The following is a 20,894-nucleotide window of genomic DNA, read 5'->3' on the forward strand; positions in this document are numbered from 1 at the left end:
CAGAGGTGGATTACATGAAATCCACTGGTGATAGATTAGAGAAGCAGGAGAAAGCAAAGCAGGGAAACCCCTGGGATTGGATAACAAGTAAAATGATAGACACATTCTTAGGTGGTTGCAGGATAGTTAACAGTAAACAATTAACATTGTAACAATAACAATGAAGGAATTTGTGGTATCTGTCCTGGAACCCAGGCACATTAGGTTGTGTCCCAAGGGGTACAGAAAAAGGGAAGTCACAAGTTACCCAGACATTTCAAGGATATGTTATCACAGATGCAAAAAGACAGATAGGCTCAGTTAAGGTAAAGGTTGACCTTGTCAGTGAAGATACCAGCCTAGGAGGTGACTACCCATGATAACTGCTTTTAATTAAAGTTTAATTGCAGACCATCCTTTGTGGTTACTTTAGGTCTTTGAGTTTGCAAGACTGCCATGCTGGCCTTCCCTGAACTTGTCAGTTTAGCATGTGGCCCCTTTTGTCCACAAGTGGCATAATTTCCTCCTTAAACACCAACTGTTTCACATCATCAGCTCTAATCATCTTCACTTTCCAACAGTCTGAATGAGGGAGGAGGTAGAGATGGGGTAAGAAACAACATTTCAATAAAGGTCCTTTTAAATATTTCTCTACATCCCATCATGAAGACAATGTGAAAATGTCTAAAGGCAGTCTATCTTCAGGAGCAGATCAACAGGCTGTTATTAAACTTTCCTTTCCCAAACACATCTCAACTATTGATGGTATAACATCCCTTTACCAAAGTAAAGAACTTAGGGCCTAACTAGAGAGAAAAAAAACTTGACTTATGAATATCTGAGTCCTGAAACACTATAAATTTACTGAAATTATTTTTAAGCTAATCACTTAACACAATAAGACAAGCAGCAGATCGGTTCCTGATTTGTTAGATATGAAAATAAAGAGTACAGTTCATTAATTCATTCATTCACTCATTAAATATATATTGAATGCTTAATGCAGGCCCTGCTCAATTCAAAGCAAAAATTAGTGTTCAGACCAATAGTCATAGCTCAAAAAAATGTTAAATTAAATAACACTACATCAAAATTAATACTAAATATAGTAATACAGGATACACTAACATTCATTAGTAAATAAGATTTTGTTACTTTTAAAGTGAAACTTCAATTATATGAGAAGTTTACATATGTTGATTTATTTAAAAGCTGTTACCAGTACTGTAAAAATAAATGTGCTCTGAAAAATTGTTTTTTAATATTAGCTGAATTCGTTTTTCAGCTTGTAGTCACTTGAGTTTTAAATCTATTTTGACAAGTATTAGATTTGTAAAGAAAAATACGTTAACTGAAACATTTTCTTTTTATACTGTCTTATAGATCTAAATATCCTAAAGCTTATGTTGATTAGCTGTGATTCTACACTGTAAAAAAAAAAAAATTTATCATCTTCAAGAGTCCATTTTATTACCATCTCTCTTCCTCATGGTAATTCAGCTGTTGACTTTACTACAGGTACATTTTTCTTGCCAAACCCTAGCCTTAAAAGCAAAATTTAGAAAATCTTCACATATGCACCAAAAGAAAGTCCATTCTACCAACCATTAGGAGTAATGCAGAATATGCTAAAGATTTCTTGTGTTTGTCCAGGCATATATGCATGAAACAAGTTAAGATTTTTGCATTAGACAATTCTCTATCCAAGTAAATCTCTCTTCAGCAAATAACCAGAGCCTTTCATCTCTCTGACTCTTTCTCGAACCCCTTTTCAGCTCTAAATTTTCCTCACTCTTATTAGTGTTACTTCTTTCCATTTGAAATATGTATGTTAACCCGCTTCTATCATTTGAAACATGTACATTAACCCACTTCTATGATAAATGAAAGATCTTTTTTCCAGTAAAATCAATTTCTTGCTAAAATGGTTTTCCAAAAAATAGCTAATAAGATGAGTTTTTCTCCATAGGATACACGTATCTAAGGCCCAGAAATGAAATTACCAGAAAAAAAAAAATCATTGGATTTGGTCCTATCTTATAGACTTAACATTAAACAGTTAGGAAAGAAGGACCTATATCATTAAAGTATAGCTAGATATGATTAGAGGAGCCAATGATGAAAGTACATAATTAAAAGTGAACAAAAATTAAACATCAGATGTTGGTATAAAAATAGTAAAGTTGAAGTGTTGTTGTTTTTTTTGTAATAAAATGTAATTTAGAAAAGAGAAGGCAAATAATAGAAGCTGAAAGGCAAATTTTAGGAAAATTTATGTCCTACAAAATAAGCCATGAGAATTTATTCCTAAAATAACTGAAAATAAAGTGATAATAATTAACAACAATAATAAATGATTCTAAGTCACATCAGAATAGATCTGAAGAACATAATTTTAGATTACTTTTTTTCATTTTAATCTTGTATGATTTATATCCCAAGTACACAAGATAGAAATAATTTTAATTAAGTACTTAATAGAAATAGTTTGTATCTCTATGTAGGCCTTAAGAGAGAAACAAAAATATCACCCACCCCATGTGACAATTATTTGCTTCTCTATAAACAGGGAGAGTCCTGTAGTTCAGTGGTGCTCAAACTTTAGTGCAAACCAGAATCACCTGAACTTACTAAAACAGAGTACTATACCCTACCCTCAAGCTCTTCATTCAACAGATCTGTAGTGTGGCCTAATAATCTGTATTTCTCTCTCTCTCTTTTTTTTAATGCTCAAAGGAGGATATTTTTATATTGCTTTTAGATAGAGTGGCAAGGAGGGAGGGAGAGAGAGGAGAGATAGATGATAGATGATAGGTACATAGATGATAGATACATATATGATAGATACATAGATGATAGATAGATAGATAGATAGATAGATAGATAGATAGATAGATAGATACATCAATTGGTTGTTTCCCAAATGCACGCCAACTGAGAGACTGGGGAACAAACCTGCAACCCCAGGTATGTGCCCTTGCCTGGAAATCGAACCCATAACCCTTCTGTGCATGGGACAATGCTCTAACCACTGAGAAAAGTGGCCAGGGCCAATCTGCATTTCTAACAAGTTCCCAAGTGATGTTCATGCTGTTGGCTTAGGCATCATACTTCAGAAAAAACTGCCTGGTTCAGTCAGTGTGTTCCGGGGTTCTCTACTCGTGGCTTTGTGAGTAATTTTCTAGATTAAGTTAGATTCACAGACTACCAAATAATGTTCTAAATCAATAAGTCAAAGAAATTCTGAGATAGAAAATATCATTAATAATCATTTAAGGTAAATGTTACTCATGCGAAATTTAAAATTTAGAATTTTACCAGTGTGGTAAAGATTATAGAACAGATTCTGAGATATTAAGAAATTTGAATGTATTAATGTGAGGGAAAACTTTGATAATTTGAACACTAAAAGACAATGAGGTATCACTTCACACCTATGAGAATGGTTATCTACACTAATAAAAGAGAAAGATGCAAATTGACCATACCTTCATGACGCCCACCAGCCAATCAGGAGTGAGTATGAAAATTAGCCCAACAAAGATGGCGGGTTAATTTGCGTACACAGGGGCCGAGCGGCCGGGGTGGGACTCTTGTGACAACGCAGGCGTTCCACACTGCCCCAGCCGCTCCGGATCTCTGGGCAGCGTGAGAAGGTGGAAAGGTGGCTCCGGGCTGGAGCAAAGGTGGTGCCAGCAGCCAGGGGAAGGAAGGCCAATTCTTGCACAAATCTTCATGCATCGGGCCTCTAGTTATCAATAATTCAACAAAAAACAAGTGCTAGCAAGGATGTGTAGAAAAGAGAACCCTCCTGAACTGCTAGTGGGAATGCAGACTATACGGCCACTGTGGAAGACAGTATGGAGTTTCCTCAAAAAATTGAAAACACTCTGGGGTGGACACCAGCGACACAGAGATCACACCATCTTAAAGAACAGAACTGCTTGAGACTAGGATCCTAGCCTCACCACCACCCATTCTGGTCTAGGAAGCAAACCAGGATCCTACAGCCGCTCTGGGAGAAGACCTGCCACCACAGCTGCAGACCCAGGGACACCAGGACTCCAGGCACCAGGCTGCAGATTTCTGTGAGTCACAAAGCCAATCACCCTCCCCCATATAAACTACCAGACATAAAAACTACCAGACCCCAGCCACACAATAAGGCTTTCTGCACACACAAAGCAGTGGCGATTCTGCCTGACTTTGAGCCTTGGTGTCAGACACAGGAAGTTTGTTTCCCACGATTAGTCTCCACGCCCAGTCAGAGAGACTGAGCGGAATTCCAGCCTAGCCACTCACCCCGAGGGAGGTGGTCTTCTGCAACCAGATCCTGCGCCCACGCAGGGCAGGGAGACAGCGCTGAACTTGACCCCGGACTTGCGAACTTGGGGAATTTGTTTCCTGCAACTCATCTCCACGCCCAGGCAGGAAGGCAGTCCTGAATTTGAACATAGGTGCACGACCTTGGAGAGTTTGTATTCTGTGACCAGATCCTACACCCACGCAGGGAGACAGCACTGAATTTGAGCCTGGGGGTGCAAACCCGGGGAGTTGGTTACCCATGACCAGACCCTGCACCTTAGCAGAGAGGCTGAGGTGAATTTGAACCTGGATGTGTGGTCTCAGGGAATCTGTTCCCCACGACCAGACCCTGTGCCCACACAGGAAGGCAATGCTGAATTTGAGCCTGAGTACATGGACACAGGGAGTTTGTTTTCCACAGTGCACACGCGAATGACCAGACCCCACACTCAGACTAAGGGGCAGAGCCACCTGACTTTGATTCAGGGCAAGCGCACACAGAAGGCTGTTTACCACAGGGCAGAAGTGGACCTCCTGCCAACACAGTGCGACTGAGCAACCCGGTCTCCCAGGCAGATTGGGGAACCTGAATCTCCACACAAAAGGCAGCATTGACCACCAGTGACTAGACTCCGTTCCTCATTACGTGTGCCTGAAATCCCTGATGTCCAGTACATTCACACTAAGAGCCAGTGACTCCAATCTTGGCACATGTGCACACAGGGACCTGATTCTCAGTGTGAGGTAGCACCAAGAAATAGAGACTCTGGTACTCGATTCTCGGCATGGACACAGGGAGCCTCTGACTCCTGACACGCAATAGAGGACTTTGATTTTTGGCACACGCCAGTGGGTTCTCTGTTTCAACGTGGCACAGGCAGAGTCCCTGATTCTAGGTGCACACATGAGGCCACACTAAGTGCCTATGACTCTGACCCAAGGCGAGTGTGGTTCCCACCAACCCACAGCAACCGCACGTCTTAATATCAGATCTCTTCAGTGACATTTGGGGGGTGCAAAACTCCCACTGCACACACTCCAGACTCAGGCAACTCGACATCTGAACCTTCTGGTGATAGTCACAATGGGGAGACAACGAAGCAATCCCCAGAGGAAAGAAAAGGAGGAATCGTCAAGTGAGGAAATAGGTGAAACGAAAGCATGCAACATGACAGAAAAAGTATTTAAAGTAATGGACATACAGTTCATACACTGGATGAACGAGAAAATCAACAACCTATGCAAAAATAAAAAATGATATAGCTACAATCAAAAACACCATGGAAGGCTTCAAGAGTAGACTAGAAGAAGCAGAGGACCGAATCAGTGAGTTAGAAGAACAGGTACAGAAACAAGCCCAATCTGAACAGCAACTAGAGAAAAAAATTAAAAAGCAGAAAGAGACCCTAAGGGAGCTTTGGAACAATGCAAAATGAAATAATATATGTATAATAGGGCTACCAGAAGGACAAGAAGAGCAACAAGGATTAGAAAATTTATTTGAAGAAATAATGACAGAAAACTTCCCTGATATGGGGAAGAAAAAAGTTACTCAAGTACAAAGAGTCCCAAGCAAGATGAATCCCAAAAGACCCACACCAAGACACGCCATAATTACAATGGCAAAAGTTATCGACAAAGAGAGAATCTTAAAGGCTACAAGAGAGAGATGGAGAGTTACCTACAAAGGATCCCCCATCAGATTATAAAATGATTTCTCAACAGAAACACATCAAGCTAGAAGAGAATGGGAGGAGATATACAAAGTGATGCAAAGCAAGGGACTCAATCCAAGAATACTCTATCAGCAAGACTATCAACCAAAATTGGAGGGGAAATCAGGAGCTTCACAGACAAAAAAAAAGGCTAAGGGACTTTATCACTACCAAACCAGCAATGCAAGAAATGCTAAAGGGAATGTGTAAAAAGAAGAAACAAAAAGGTGAGAAGGAACACAGCCTCAAAAATTAAAAATGGCTACAAACAAGTACCTTTCAATAATAACTTTAAACGTAAATGGACTAAATGCACCAATCAAAAGACATAGAGTGGCTGAATGGATAAAAAAACATGACCCATATATATGCTGTCTACAAAAGACCCACCTCAGAACAAGGGACTCACACAGACTGAAAGTGAAGGGATGGAAAAATATCTTTCAGGCAAATGGAAATGAAAAAAAAGCTGGTGTAGCAATACTTATATGACTCACTAGATCAGATGGACTTAATTGACATCTTCAGAACATTTCACCCCAAAGCTGCGAAATATATGTTCTTCTCAGGTGCACATGGGACATTTTCAAAAATAGATCACATACTGGGTCACAAGCAAAGTCTCCCCAAATTCAAGAAGATTGAAATCATACCAAGCATCTATTCAGACCACAATGGCATAATATTAGAAATAAACAACAATTAAAAAAATCCAAAACACTCAGACACATGGAAGCTGAATAGCATGTTATTAAATATTGATTGGGTTACCAATGAGATCAAAGAAGAAATTAAAAACATTTCTGGAAACTAATGACAATAAAAACACAACAATCCAAAACCTATGGGACACAATGAAAGCAATCCTGAGAAGGAAGGTTATAGCTCTACAGGCCTACCTCAAAAAAACAAGAAAAAATGGTAGTAAATAATCTAATGCTCCAACTAAAAGAATTAGAAAGAGAGCAACAAGAAAAGCCCAGAGTGAGCAGAAGGAAGGAGATAATAAAGATTAGAGCAGAAATAAATGACATAGAGAACAAAAAAACAATACAAAAGATCAATGAAACCAAGAGCTGGTTGTTTGAAAGGATAAACAAGATTGATGAACCTCTAGCCAGGCTCACCAAGAAGCAAAGAGAGAGGACTCAAATAAACAAAATCAGAAATGATAGAGGCGAAATAACAACAGACCCCACAGAAATACAAAGGATTGTTAAAAAATATTATGAACAAGTCTATTTCAACAAACTAGACAACCTGGAGGAAATGGACATATTCCTAGAAAAATACAACCTTCCAAAACACAATCAGGAAGATTCTAAAACTCTCAATAGGCCAATAACTATGGAAGAAATTGAAGCAGTCATCAAAAAGCTTCCAGCAAACAAAAGCCCAGGCCCAGACGGCTTCACAGGAGAGTTATACCAAACATTCAAGGAAGAACTAAAACTTATGCTCCTCAGACTATTCCAAAAAATTCAAGAGGAAGGAACACTTCCAAACTCATTCTCTGAAGCCAGCATCACCCTAATACCAAAACCAGATAAAGACAACAAAATGAAGGAGAATTACAGGCCAATATACCTCATGAACATAGATGCCAAAATCCTCAACAAAATCCTAGCAAATCGGATCCAGCAGTACATCAGAAAGATCATACACAGCCGTGGGCAAACTACAGACGGCGGGCTGGATCCGGCTGTTCTATCCGGTTCTCTTGCTCTCCCCTCCGCTCCTTTACTTTGAATTTATATTACTTCACACAAACACTCCATCCATGCTTTTGTTTCGGCCCTCCGGTCCAGTTTAAGAACCCATTGTGGCCCTTGAGTCAAAAAGTTTGCCCACCCCTGTTAAACACCATGACCAAGCAGGATTTTTCCAAGGGATGCAAGGATGGTACAATATCTGCAAATCAATAAACGTGATACATCACATAAACAAATTAAGAGGAAAAAAATCACATAGTCATATCAATTGATGCAGAAAAAGCATTTGACAAATCCAACACCCTTTCTTGATAAAAACTCTCAGCAAGGTGCAAATAGAAGGATCATACCTCAACATCATAAAAGCCATATATGATAAACCCACAGCCAGCATCACACTCAATGGACAAAAACTAAAACCATTTCCCCTAAGAACAGGAACAAGACAGGGATGCCCTCTCTCACCACTCCTGTTCGACATAGTACTGGAAGTACTAGCTATTGCTATCAGACAAGAAGAAGGAATAAAAGGCATCCAAATTGGAAAAGAAGAAGTAAAACTGTCCTTATTCGCAGACGACACGATACTGTACATAGAAAACGCTAAAGACTCCATCAAAAAATTATTAGACTTAATAAATGAATTTGGCAATGTAGCAGGATACAATATTAACACCCAGAAATCTATGGCATTTCCATACACCAATAGTGAACTTACAGAAAGAGAGACTAAAAAAGCAATCCCATTTACCATCGTACCAAAAAAATTAAGATACCTAGGAATAAACTTAACTAAAGAGGTAAAAGACCTATATGCAAAAAACTACAGGACACTGAAAAAAGAGATAGAGGAAGATTTAAACAGATGGAAGAACATACCATGTTCATGGATTGGTAGAATCAACATCATCAAAATGTCCATTCTACCCAAAGCAATCTATAGATTCAATGCAATCCCCATTAAAACACCAACAGCATATTTCACAGACCTAGAACGAACTCTCCAAAAATTCATCTGGAATAAAAAAAAGACCCCGAATAGCTGCAGCAATCCTGAGAAAGAAGAACAAAGTAGGTGGGATCTCAATACCAGATATCAAGCTGTATTACAAAGCCACTGTTCTCAAAACAGCCTGTACTGGCACAAGAACAGACATATAGATCAATGGAATAGAATAGAGAACCCAGAAATCAACCCAAACCACTATGCCCAATTAATATTCGACAAAGGAGGCATGAACATAAAATGGAGTCAAGACAGTCTCTTCAATAAATGGTGTTGGGAAAATTGGACAGATACATGCAAAAAAATGAAACTAGACCACCAACTTACACCATACACAAAAATAAACTCTAAATGGATAAAAGACTTAAACATAAGACAGGAAACCATAAAAATACTAGAGGAATCCACAGGCAGAAAAATCTCAGACATATGCCGAAGGAACTTCTTCACTGATACTGCTCCTAGGGCAATGGAAAATTTAGAGAAAATAAACAAATGGGACTACATCAAAATAAAGAGCTTTTCTGCACAGCAAAGAAACCATCAACAAAACAACAAGAAAGACCACTACATGGGAGAACATATTTGCCAACGTTATCACTGATAAGGGTTTAATGTCCAACATTTACAGGGAACTCATACAACTCAACAAAAGGAAGATAAACAATCCAATCAAGAAATGGGCAATGGACCTAAATAGAAACTTTTCAAAAGAAGACAGAAGGAAGGCCAAGAGACATATGAAAACATGCTCAAAGTCACTAATTATCTGAGAGATGCAAATCAAAATGACAATGCGGTACCATCTCACACCTGTCAGAATGGCTATCATCAACAAATCAATAAATGACAAATGTTGGCGAGGATGCGGAGAAAAAGGAACCCTGGTGCACTGCTGGTGGGAATGCAGGCTGGTGCAGCCTGTGGAGAACAGTATGGAGTTTCCTCAAAAAAAACTAAAAATGGAACTCCCATTTGACCCAGTAAGCCCACTTCTAGGAATATATCCCAAGAAGTTAGAAACATCAATCAGAAAGGATATATGCACCCCTATGTTCATAGCAGCACAATTTACCATAGCTAAGATTTGGAAACAGCCTAAGTGCCCATAAGCAGATGAATGGATTAAAAAACTGTGGTACATCTACACAATGGAATACTACGCTGCACTAAAAAAGAAGGAATTCCTACCATTTGCAACAACATGGATGGAACTGGAGAGCATTATGCTAAGTGAAATAAGCCAGTCAGAGAAAGATAAGTATCACATGATCTCACTCATTTGTAGAATGTAATGAACAACATAAACTGATGAACAAAAACAGTTCCAGAGACAGAAAAACATCGATCAGACCATCAAACCTCGGAGGGAAGGTTGGGGAGAGTGGGTGTAAGGGGGATAGATCAACCAAAGGACTTGTATGCATGCATATGGGCCTAACCAATGGACACAGACAACAGGGAGGAGAGGGCATGAGTGGGGGGGAAGGGGGGTAATGGGGGAAGAAGGACACATATTTAACATCTTCATCAATAAAGAAATTTAAAAAAATAATAAAATAAAATAAAATCTAATATGAAAAAAAAATTAAAAATGGAACTGCCTTTTGCCCCACCAATCCCACTTCTGGAAATATATCCAAAGAATGCCAAAACACCAATCAGAAAGAATAGATGCACCCCTATGGTCATTGCAGCATTATTTATAATAGCCAAGATGTGGAAACAGCCCAAGTATCCATCAGCAGATGAGTGGATAAAAATGCTATGGTACATTTATACAATGGAATACTATTCAGCTTTAAAAAAGAAGAAACTCTTACCCTTTGCAACAGCATAGATGGACCTGGAGAGTATTATGCTAAGTGAAATAAACCAGTCAGAGAAAGACTAATACAATATTACCTCATTTATATGTTAATCTAATGAACAAAATAAACTGACGAACAAAATGGAACCAGATGCATCGAACAGACTGGCAGATGCCAGAGGGGAGAGTTGTAGGGGTGACTGGATAAAGGAGGTGAAGGGATTAACTACAGAACATATATGCATATACCATGGACATGGCCAACAGTGTGGTGAAGGCCAAGGGAGGGGGTAGTGGGACACCTGCAATAGTGCCAACATAAAAATGTTTAATGAAAAAACAATAATAAAATAAAGTTCAAATTCTAAAAAAAACAACAACAGATAACATATACATTGGTGGGGAAGAGTAGGTTAATAGTTGCACTGTGACATTCTTTTGAGTTAGTGATGTTATTTTAATAATCACAACCATATGAACTACAAACCTACTTTTGCCCACCCTGCACGAAGACCATTATTCAGTATACTGTTATTAATGTCGATAGACAATATTTTCTAGAATATTCTCACCAGGACATTACTTGGTTAAAATATATGGGCCATTGATCACGAAATGAATAAAAATGATGGCTTTTACCTAGAAAAGTAATATTAAAGTTTTCAAATCTTAATGTTTTATTTCATCTTCCTATTTATGCCTCATTTCATATAATGCAAACATTTCTAAGTTCAAGAGTTAGGTATCCCCCAACACAATGTATGTTTATTATTCTAGTTTTGATAGAGATTTAAAAACATATTTCTTGCTTGCAAAAATTATTATAAAATTTTCTAAAACATTTGATGCTTATCAAGTTAGTATAACTTGACACATTTTAAAGCCAACAATTTAATAGGCATTTTATTAAGAATGGTTTGAATTTCATCATCATATTTGATAACGCAAAAGATGACATTTATCAACAGACTCAAAACCAGCAGGCAAAATTCAAATCGAAATATGGAAAATAAACAATATGAGATGCACAGTGTAATATGAACTGCAAACATACATTCGGTACAGGTGTTAAGTAAGGTCACTGCATCAGGCACACAAATTCTATATTTATTTGAAATCCAACAACCTGTCTTTTTCTAATGTAATAGTCCTCACACAAAAATTATTAAATGTCAGCTTTCTTCAAATATTCCCAAACTCTTTAACTCACAGTAAAGTGTTTCTCTTCATCAGCACTTAGCAATCTCATTCCTGTAGATTTTTTGCATTTAATACACATTTTCCAAATGCATGACTGAAATGGTTACAACTTACTACACAGAGCCTTACTCCTTTGATGGATATACCAATGTGCTGAAACACATGGTCTACACTCCGGCCAACCTCTGCCTCAGGCAGTCCTTACCAAGCAGTGAAGTAAGATCTCTGGTTTATGCAGATTGTCCAGGTTCCAGGCTCAATCCCCAGTCAAGGCCCATGCAGGATGCAGCCAATCAATGATTCTCTCTCATTAATGTTTCTATAACTTTGTCCCTCTTCCTCCCTCTCTCTATAAAATCAATAAAAACCTATTTTTAAAAAACACATTTTCAAGTTCAGGTAGCTTCTACCTGTTCATTTCCATTGAGCTTTTACCTAGATCAGTGATTTTCAAACTTTTTCATCTCATGACACACATACACTAATTACCAAAATTCTGCAGTACAACAAAAAATATATTTTTTGCCAATCTGACAAAAGAAATAGGTATAACTTTGATTCATTCACACTGGATGGCTATTGTTATATTGGCTATAATCATTTTTTATTTGACATTCTAAGGAAAAAGAGGTCAGTGCCCCTGCCTAAATAGCCAGGTATTGCTTGTTTTAAAAATTATTACAGCACACCAGTGTGCCATGGCACACCAGTTGAAAATCACTGGCCTAGACTAAGGTCAGGTTCTAGCAAGAGATATTGTAAAGGAAAGACCACATGGGGAAGACATATATTAAAATTTAATGCTGACAAGATAGCTTGGTCAATAAGTAGAATGAAGGGTCAAGTTGGATGGCTGAATATTTCTCTGAGGATAAAATCATTAAATATTTTAAGGCTTTGCAAAGGTAAAACAACTTGAATATATCAGAACCTGGGGAAAAATAGGCTTAAATAAAGAAAAAATGTATATCTTCTTCTGGAGCCCAGATTAGCACTAAGTTTATGGGTGATATCCAACATAAGCATGCCAAGCTGCTGCTGATAATGTTTGAATTTATCTTGGACACTGAAACAGTCCTATAAGGAAAATAAATCTAAAAACTATCATACAATCCACTCCCTTAAGAAAAAAAAAATGGTTTGAGCAGAGACTGTCTCAAAACTAATGATACAGAAATGAGAAGTTTTATTGTGATAAAAGTAATAAAAGTCATTACAATAACAAAAATAGGATGAGGTGGTGACATTGATGGCAGCAACAGCAGTTATGGATTGTCCTTAGAGCTTGAAGTTCAATATCTAATTCAATATCTCAAAAGTCCTATAAAATAGTACAAATTTCACTTGATGAATGGGGAAACCAATTCAAAGAAAGAAAGCCATAAAGCCAAATTCCCATAGCTATTCTGTGACAGAGCCAGGATTTGAATCCATGTTAGCCTGACCCCTGATTCTGGCTGTGTGTACTCTTACCCTACAGAACATAAATAATGTAGACACAGTCCAGCATCCATCTACATTAGAAATGTGCATAGCACATATTGGGCTCTTAACTAAACTTACTTTTGCACTATCAAAAATCTTATGCTCGCCCTAACCAGTTTGGCTCAGTGGATAGAGTGTCAGCCTGCAGACTGAAGGGTCCCAGGTTCGATTCCGGTCAAGGGCATGTACCTTGGTTGCAGGCACATCCCCAGTAGGAGATGTGTAGGAGGCACCTGATTGATGTTTCTCTCTCATCAATGTTTCTGACTCTATCCCTCTCCCTTCCTCTCTGTAAAAAATCAATAAAACATATTTTTTTAAAAATCTTATGCTCTTCTTTTGGAATCTTATGCTTTAGGAAATAAATTTTGCATGTGGATTTTTTTTTTCTTAATAGAAAAACTCAACAGTATGTGTCTCTAAGCCTTGAAACTGTTAGGCATGTCTGTGGCAGTTACATCAGAGAAAGAGCTACATAAGTCTGTCAAAGGTAGGGTACCCTGGACCACAATACTCAGACAAGTCACCTGTCCTAGGCAAGCAAGAGACAGGGCATGAATTTCAGACTGTCCTGGGACACTCAACCTTAATTGCCAAAAAGTGTTTTGTTACTGTTCACAATATGTCCAGCATTAACCTTGGAAGATAGATATCCATATGGAAGATAACCACAAAAGTAAAATAGACAAATACAGAGGAAAAGAGGGAGGGAGGGAGGGGAGATGAATAATAAAAATGACTACTACTGAGTAACTTCCAGAATGTCCACAGAGAGGTAAACACACATATTCCCTTCCTTGCATTGAAAAATGTTGTCTGGTAATTCAGAGAAAACTGGAGCCATTAGGCAAGAACTCCCTCAGCTTTCCGCTTTCACACCTACAAACTGATACCAACAGCCATTTTTACCTCTACCTTTCCGTCTGTGTGAAAGAGGGTTGTTTTTCCTTTTGTTCAAGGCTAATTTCTTGATTCCATCCTTTCCTTTTGTCTGTTTTCAATTACTTTCTTTTTTTTTCCCCTGCTTTTACTTTTATTTAGATTTATTTTATGCTGAATCTACTCCCGGGCCATAAGTTTTTGTTTCTTCAGTTTCTTCTGAGATATCTTTTTTCTTCTGTGCCACCTCCTCTTCTGGTTTGGGAACAACCTGCTCCTTTTCAGTGAGGATCATCTCAATGTGGCAGGGAGAGCTCATGTATGGGTTAATCCGCCCATGAGCTCTGTAGGTTCTACACCACATCTTGGGGGCTTTGTTCACCTGAATGTATGTGCTCGATGACCAGAGTAGTCTACATCTAAATCCTTAAGTTCAGCGTTGCTCTCGGCATTTTTCAGCTTGTGCAGCAAAAATTCAGCACTCTTTTTGGGCCACCGACCCTGTGTCCAGCCCCACTGTTTTGCCTGGGCGCACCTACCAACGCCACCATTATAACGGCGGAACGGCATGTATTGCTTCTTTAAGGTGATGTCCTTCAGATACTTGGTGGCTTTCCGAATATGCATGCCCTTGATGGCCTGGGCAGTTTCACGCGTGTTCTTGAAATGAACGCGGAGATTGGAGCCTCTTGATTTTGCATGATTTTGTGGGGTTTTCTGGGTCTAGCGAATAGCGAACCATCTTCAGAGGTCACCTATGGCCGCTTTGGGGAAGAGCCAATTACTTTCTCATATTCTGAGGTTTTCAAACATTCCCTCTCTTCAGGCTCTCTACTCTCAACATTCAAATATGCTGCACTGATATATTTGTTAATTATGAAATAACATCAGTAACAATGAAGAAAACTTCTTTTTTGATATAAGTCACCCTCAGGTTCTCCTGCCATTGACAGCCCAATTTCTTGATTGCTTCGAGACCCTTAGCTCTTCAGACCCTTAAATATCTATGAAAGACTCTGGGGTAAGGTCCCCAGCAAGCTCCAGATTTCTAATCCCAACTGTTCTTTTGAGACTTCAATTTACATGAGTTTTTGTGGCATCAGAAACTCATCCTCGGGTGTCAGTGATACCCATCTCAGCTGGTTTTCTTAAACCATTATAATAGTGTAGCTGGGGAGGAAAAAGAGGGAATGCATGTGAAAGCTATTTCAGATCTAAAATTGGTAAGAAGCAATGTTGGTTATGAGAGGTGACAGGCAGTGATGATTTCTTCCTTGGGTGGTTACTAAAACAGAACAGGGACGATAGAGAGGTAAGAGAGGAGAGAACTCAAAGGAGCTAGAAGTGGTCAAAACACCATCTATTACTGCAGAAAGGTTAAGTAAGAAAAAGAAAACAAATTAAGGGGAAGGAAACTTTAATGGGGAATACATGTGCATGAGGATACCCTAATTACTTTACCAGTATATTTTTCTTATGGCAAAGCAGAAGTGAATAGCATATAGAATTTTAAAATTTAATTTAAAAAGACACTAAAGCAGATAAATGCAACCCACCATATGATTAATGCCTTAGTGTAAATGTTTCTCATTTTTAACCATAGTTATTTATATTCACATATAAATGTTTCCATAACGGGAATTATATATAAAAGTATGTGTGTACATACACTTTTAACTTAAAATTGTGTAACCTTTTCCACATACTATAAGGTCAGCATTACTTTGTCAGTACATATTCATTTTTCACAATAGTTCCCCAATCTGGCTGCTTTTAAAAGTTAGAAATGAAGAGTTCACCCCAGATCCTTGACTCAGATCCAGGAGTATATCAGTACTTTTATAAAGCCCCCTACATTTTTGTTATGCATACAAAGGTTTGGTAACCATCGATATATATCAGTGATTTTCAACCTTTTTCATTCAAGGCAGATGGTTATTGTTGTGTGGGCTGTTTTCATTTTATTATTTGACAAAATACTGTATAAAGGAACAGACCTCATGTTTTTCTCATGTCTTAAAAATTCTTGCAGCACGCCAGTAATTTTTAAAAAAATATATTTTATTGATTTTTTACAGAGAGGAAGGGAGAGGGATAGAGAGTTAGAAACATCGATGAGAGAGAAACATCGATCAGCTGCCTCCTGCACACGCCCTACTGGGGATGTGCCCGAAACCAAGGTACATGCCCTTGACTGGAATCGAACCTGGGACCCTTGAGCCCTTGAGTCCGCAGGCCGACGCTCTATCCACTGAGCCAAACCAGTCAGGGCCGTGGTCGGCAAACTGCAGCCCGCAAGCCACATGCGGCTCTTTGGCCCCTTGAGTGTGGCTCTTCCACAAAATACCACAGCCTGGGTGAGTCTATTTTGAAGAAGTGGCATTAGAAGAAGTTTAAGTTTAAAAAATTTGGCTCTCAAAAGAAATTTCAATCGTTGTACTGTTGATATTTGGCTCTGTTGACTAATGAGTTTGCCGACCACTGGTAGGGCTTCAACCTTTTTCATGTCATGGCACACATAAACTAATTACTAAAATCTGACAGAGAATTAAAGGAGAGATTTTCTTTAGTTTTCCAATATACTTAAGGAAGAAAATATGTAACTTTGTATGCAGAGAAAAAGGAAGCAACAGAGGGAGAGGCTGACAAGAGAAAGAAGAGGTAAACAGATTTACCATATTATGACCAATTTGTACTAACTTTCGAAAGCATGTGGAAGGATGACTACAGATACAGAGATATATTTAGGGAAATGGTTAGGAATTTGAAATTTTCCTTTTTTTTTTTTTTTTTTTTTTTTTTTTGCTTCTACTTCCTCTGAAAAGTTAGGGCAACTGTTATGCTAATGGGAATGAGGAGGAAGTAAAAAAAAAAGGTGAGGGGGAAGATTCTGAAGGCAGTGGTGAAACTGAAATAGCTAATGTGGAGGATGTAAGAAAGACCTAACAGGGAATGTTCAAATTATTTCTGTGGAGTGTTAATGGCCAGGCACCTGTAGAAGCAGCAGTTCATATGGCTGTGATGTTCCTCAAGGTGTCTAGAAGCTGTGCAGGATCAAAGACAATTTGATGTGACCAACACAACAGATTTATAGGGCAAGTATGGTAGAAGGGCAAGGTTCAAAAGAGATGAAACTTACAGGAGGGCTTAGAGCAGTGGTCGGCAAACTCATTAGTCAACAGAGCAGCAAACTGCGGCTTGCGAGCTGCATGTGGCTCGCGAGCCGCAGTTTGCCCACCACTGGCTTAGAGCAAGGGTTCTAGAGTACACATCAAGGAGACATAGTCATGTCAGAATTCCTCATGGATCTAGAGGTCTCATTCAGTTTGGAATAACTGGCATCATGGAGTTTAAAACAACATCTTACCTAATAATAGACAAACATGTAAATCGACCATACCTCCTCTACGCCCACAGCCAATCAGAGTGAGTATGCAAATTAGAAGGCCAAAGATGGCGGCTGCCCAGCTGCTCCAGGTGTGGAGTGGCCAGGCAGGGCAGGACGCCTGCTATGAGAGGGAGGGCGGGGCGGGGCGGCAGGGGGCGGGGGAAGGGATCTACAGGAGCGCAGCGCCTCAGCAAAGACAAGACTGCAGACTCCGGAGTCTGCAGCAAAGACAAAAATGGCAGACTACAGCCAGAGTCTGCAGCGAAGATGAAGATGGCAGACTCTGGCAGGAGTAAAGGCCTGGGTCCCGGGTGCCAGAGGAAAACTGGTGCTGGAAGCCAAGGGAGGGAAGGCCTATTGCACGAATCTCTTCGTGCAATGGGCTTCTAGTGCTAATATAATAATGTTGATATCTTTTACACAATAAATGTTGGTAATACTGTGTAGCAATTCCCCCATCCCTCATCAGCAGTCTCATCCCCCACCAAAAACAAATTATAATTGCTATCCCATCACTTTCCTTAAGCATATCAAGACCTCTAAAACACAGATCCATAACTACGTGAGTGAGAAATAAATGCTTATTGTTGTTATACCCTGAGCTTCGGATAATGTGTTTCACAGTATTACTGTGGCTATAGCTGACTTGTGCACCAAGAAAGAGAAAGCACTACCCCTATGAACTTCCAACAAGTAGCCTAAATCTGTATCTATTATAGTACTTATTTTACATGTGTCTATATTGAGTTGTTTTTACTAGAGCTATCTGAAGATAGAGATCAAGTTTTATTCATGTTTGTGTCCCAACACCTAGTATAGAACCTCCCACGTAAGTATCCCACAAGTTTTCACTGAAAGAATAAATATCCAACTTCTTATGCAAAATCGAGATCATAGGGTAATTTGGCAATTGGACATTTAGTAAAGAACAGAATTAGCCAAAAATCATTTCATTTTAGTTGTACAAAATAGTATTCTTTTAATAAGTCTTCATTACTGAAATTATAAATAATTATCTCTATATCTATCAAATAATATAAATGATTAAAGCACAAAAATCGAGGTAATTCCTTCTTATTAATCTTTCCAATTAATATGCATCAGTAACTATAATATGTAGACAGTTTAAAATCAAAATTATAGTAATTAAAAGAAACATGAATGTATTTATTTGTATTTGAAGATAGATTTTTATTTTCTCCTTTCTGTTCTAAATTCCAATAGTATTATATCTACTTTATATAATATATAGTTTAGATCACCTTTTTTGAATGGTGATTATTTAATTACATATTAGATTAATAATATATAAAGTGAAAAAGGTTACAAAATTGTAAGTTAAAAAACTATATATAAATTATATATAATTAACCTAATTTATATATATATAATTAAATAGCACCACTCAAAAAAAGATAATCTATTAATAGATCAATAGGCTATTAATCTAAAAATTCACAAAATGCCTAGTTATCCATATTTAAACAAATAGCATCTAAAACAGACCTCTGTATGTGATTTCTACATTTATAACACACAGGACATAATTCATTTGGCTATCCTTCTTTTCTGAAATCCAAAATCCAAGAAAACTGAATCATTTTTTTAAATGAACCAATATGTTTATTAGATCCATGGGTTGTAAGAAAACTTCAATTGCTACTTTATGTCATGCTGATATAGGCATAAAGTCTCAAGTTAAACTTCTCTCTTTGTAGTACAAGTTTCAATTTGGATTTTAGAAAGCTTGAGGCCATGTATTTTCATATCTTTCCCTACTCCCATTTCTGAAATCAGAGACCCAATTTCAGGAAAATGCTGGCAAGTTACATAGAGGTTTAACATGTTCAAGAATAAATCTCACTGCCATTAAGGCAATTACATTAAAATAAAGAGCATTTAAACCACTTACTATTATCAGGTTTTCTGGCTTTTAAATTAATAAAATCAAAGTGCATAATCATGTTTTTCTTAACTATTGTACTAATCAAATGCAAAACTCTAAAATGTAAAGAAAATCATTAATATGTTGCTGTCACTTTTCTTACTAGTAAACTGAATGTAGTGGGATGAAATTAGTTCACAAAACCATGCATGTTTCAATGTACAACTCAATAAAACGTCATTTGCACACTGTATCCTGTGTCCATTGCCCCAAGCAAAGTATTTTTCCATCACCATTGATCTCCCATTGGTCCACCTGCACCAATTCCATTCCCCTTTCCCTCTGACTATCACCACACTATTATCAGTGTCTATGTGATATGTGCGAGTGTGTGTGTATGTGTGTGTGTGCGTGTGTGTGCTTTTGCTAAATCCTTTCACCATTTTTCATCCAGCCCTCAATGCCCCTCCCCTCTGAGAGCTGTCAGTCTATTCCATGTATCCCTGTCTCTGTTTCTATTTTGTTTGTCAGTTTATTTTGTTCATTAGATTCTACATGTAAGTGAGATCATATGGTATTTGTCCTTCTCTGACTGGCTTATTTCACTTATATTAATAATCTCCAGATCCATCCATGCTGTCAAAAAAGGTTAGATTTCCTTCTTTTTTTTACAGCCAAGTAGTATTCCATTGTATAAATGTAACACAGGTTTTTTTTATCCACTCATTCACTGGTGGGCACTTGGGCTGTTTCCAGATCTTGGCTATCATAAATAATGCTACAATGAACACATGGGTGCATATATCCTTTCTAATTAGTGCTTCTTGTTTCTTCAAATATATTCCCAGAAGTGGGATTGGTGGGAAAAAAGGAGCTCCATTTTTATTTTTTAAGAAACTCCATACTGCTTTCCCCAGTGTTATTTTTAACCACAGAGCCTGCAAGGCTCTTCCTTTTCATCTCACAACACTGGAGGCTAGGCCTCGGTACCATTTTTTGAACAAACTAAGCTCCTTCCATCCTCTCTTGATCATTAGCCATCTGTCAACTGCACAAACCCTTTGAATATGAGACTCTGGATGTAGTATCTGCTTCCTATGTGCCTGCCCCAGGTCTCTTCTGTACACAGAGAGGAGATCTCCACAATTATAATGACAGCTCTCCTATCTGAGATTATGTGGACTTAAGCCCTTTGATATCAGGTAGACACTTGTATCAACCAAGGTCATATGTACATCACTTCTGCCCTAACTCCATGTGTTTACTTTCTCTCTAAATTCTTTTTTAAAGATTTCTGAAATTGATTTTTAGAGAGAGGAAGGGAAAGCGAGAGAGAAACATTGATGTGAGAGTGAAACATTGATCAGCTGCCTCCTCTATGCCCCCTACAGGGAATCGAGCCCAAAACATGGACATGTGCACTGACCAGGAATCCAACCCACATCCTTTTGGTGCAGGGAATGATGCCCAAACAACTGAGCCACACTTGACAAGGCTCCAAAATGAATAAACTAAATTTGAGATGTAGCA

The 20,894-nt window shown here is 38.2% G+C and overlaps 1 protein-coding gene and 1 pseudogene across 2 annotated transcripts in view; both read right to left on the minus strand.

Annotated features, from left to right (window-relative positions):
• The window catches only part of GBE1 (1,4-alpha-glucan branching enzyme 1), a 385,578-nt gene that overhangs the window by 260,638 nt on the left and 104,046 nt on the right, over positions 1–20,894 (minus strand). The window lies entirely within an intron of this gene.
• On the minus strand, positions 14,272–14,833 carry LOC308241822 (large ribosomal subunit protein uL22-like; annotated as a pseudogene). The gene has a single exon. The product of its transcript is annotated as a large ribosomal subunit protein uL22-like (transcript).

This window comes from Plecotus auritus (genome assembly GCF_963455305.1).
Source record: "Plecotus auritus genome assembly, chromosome: 2".
NCBI classification, from domain to species: Eukaryota; Metazoa; Chordata; class Mammalia; order Chiroptera; family Vespertilionidae; genus Plecotus; species Plecotus auritus.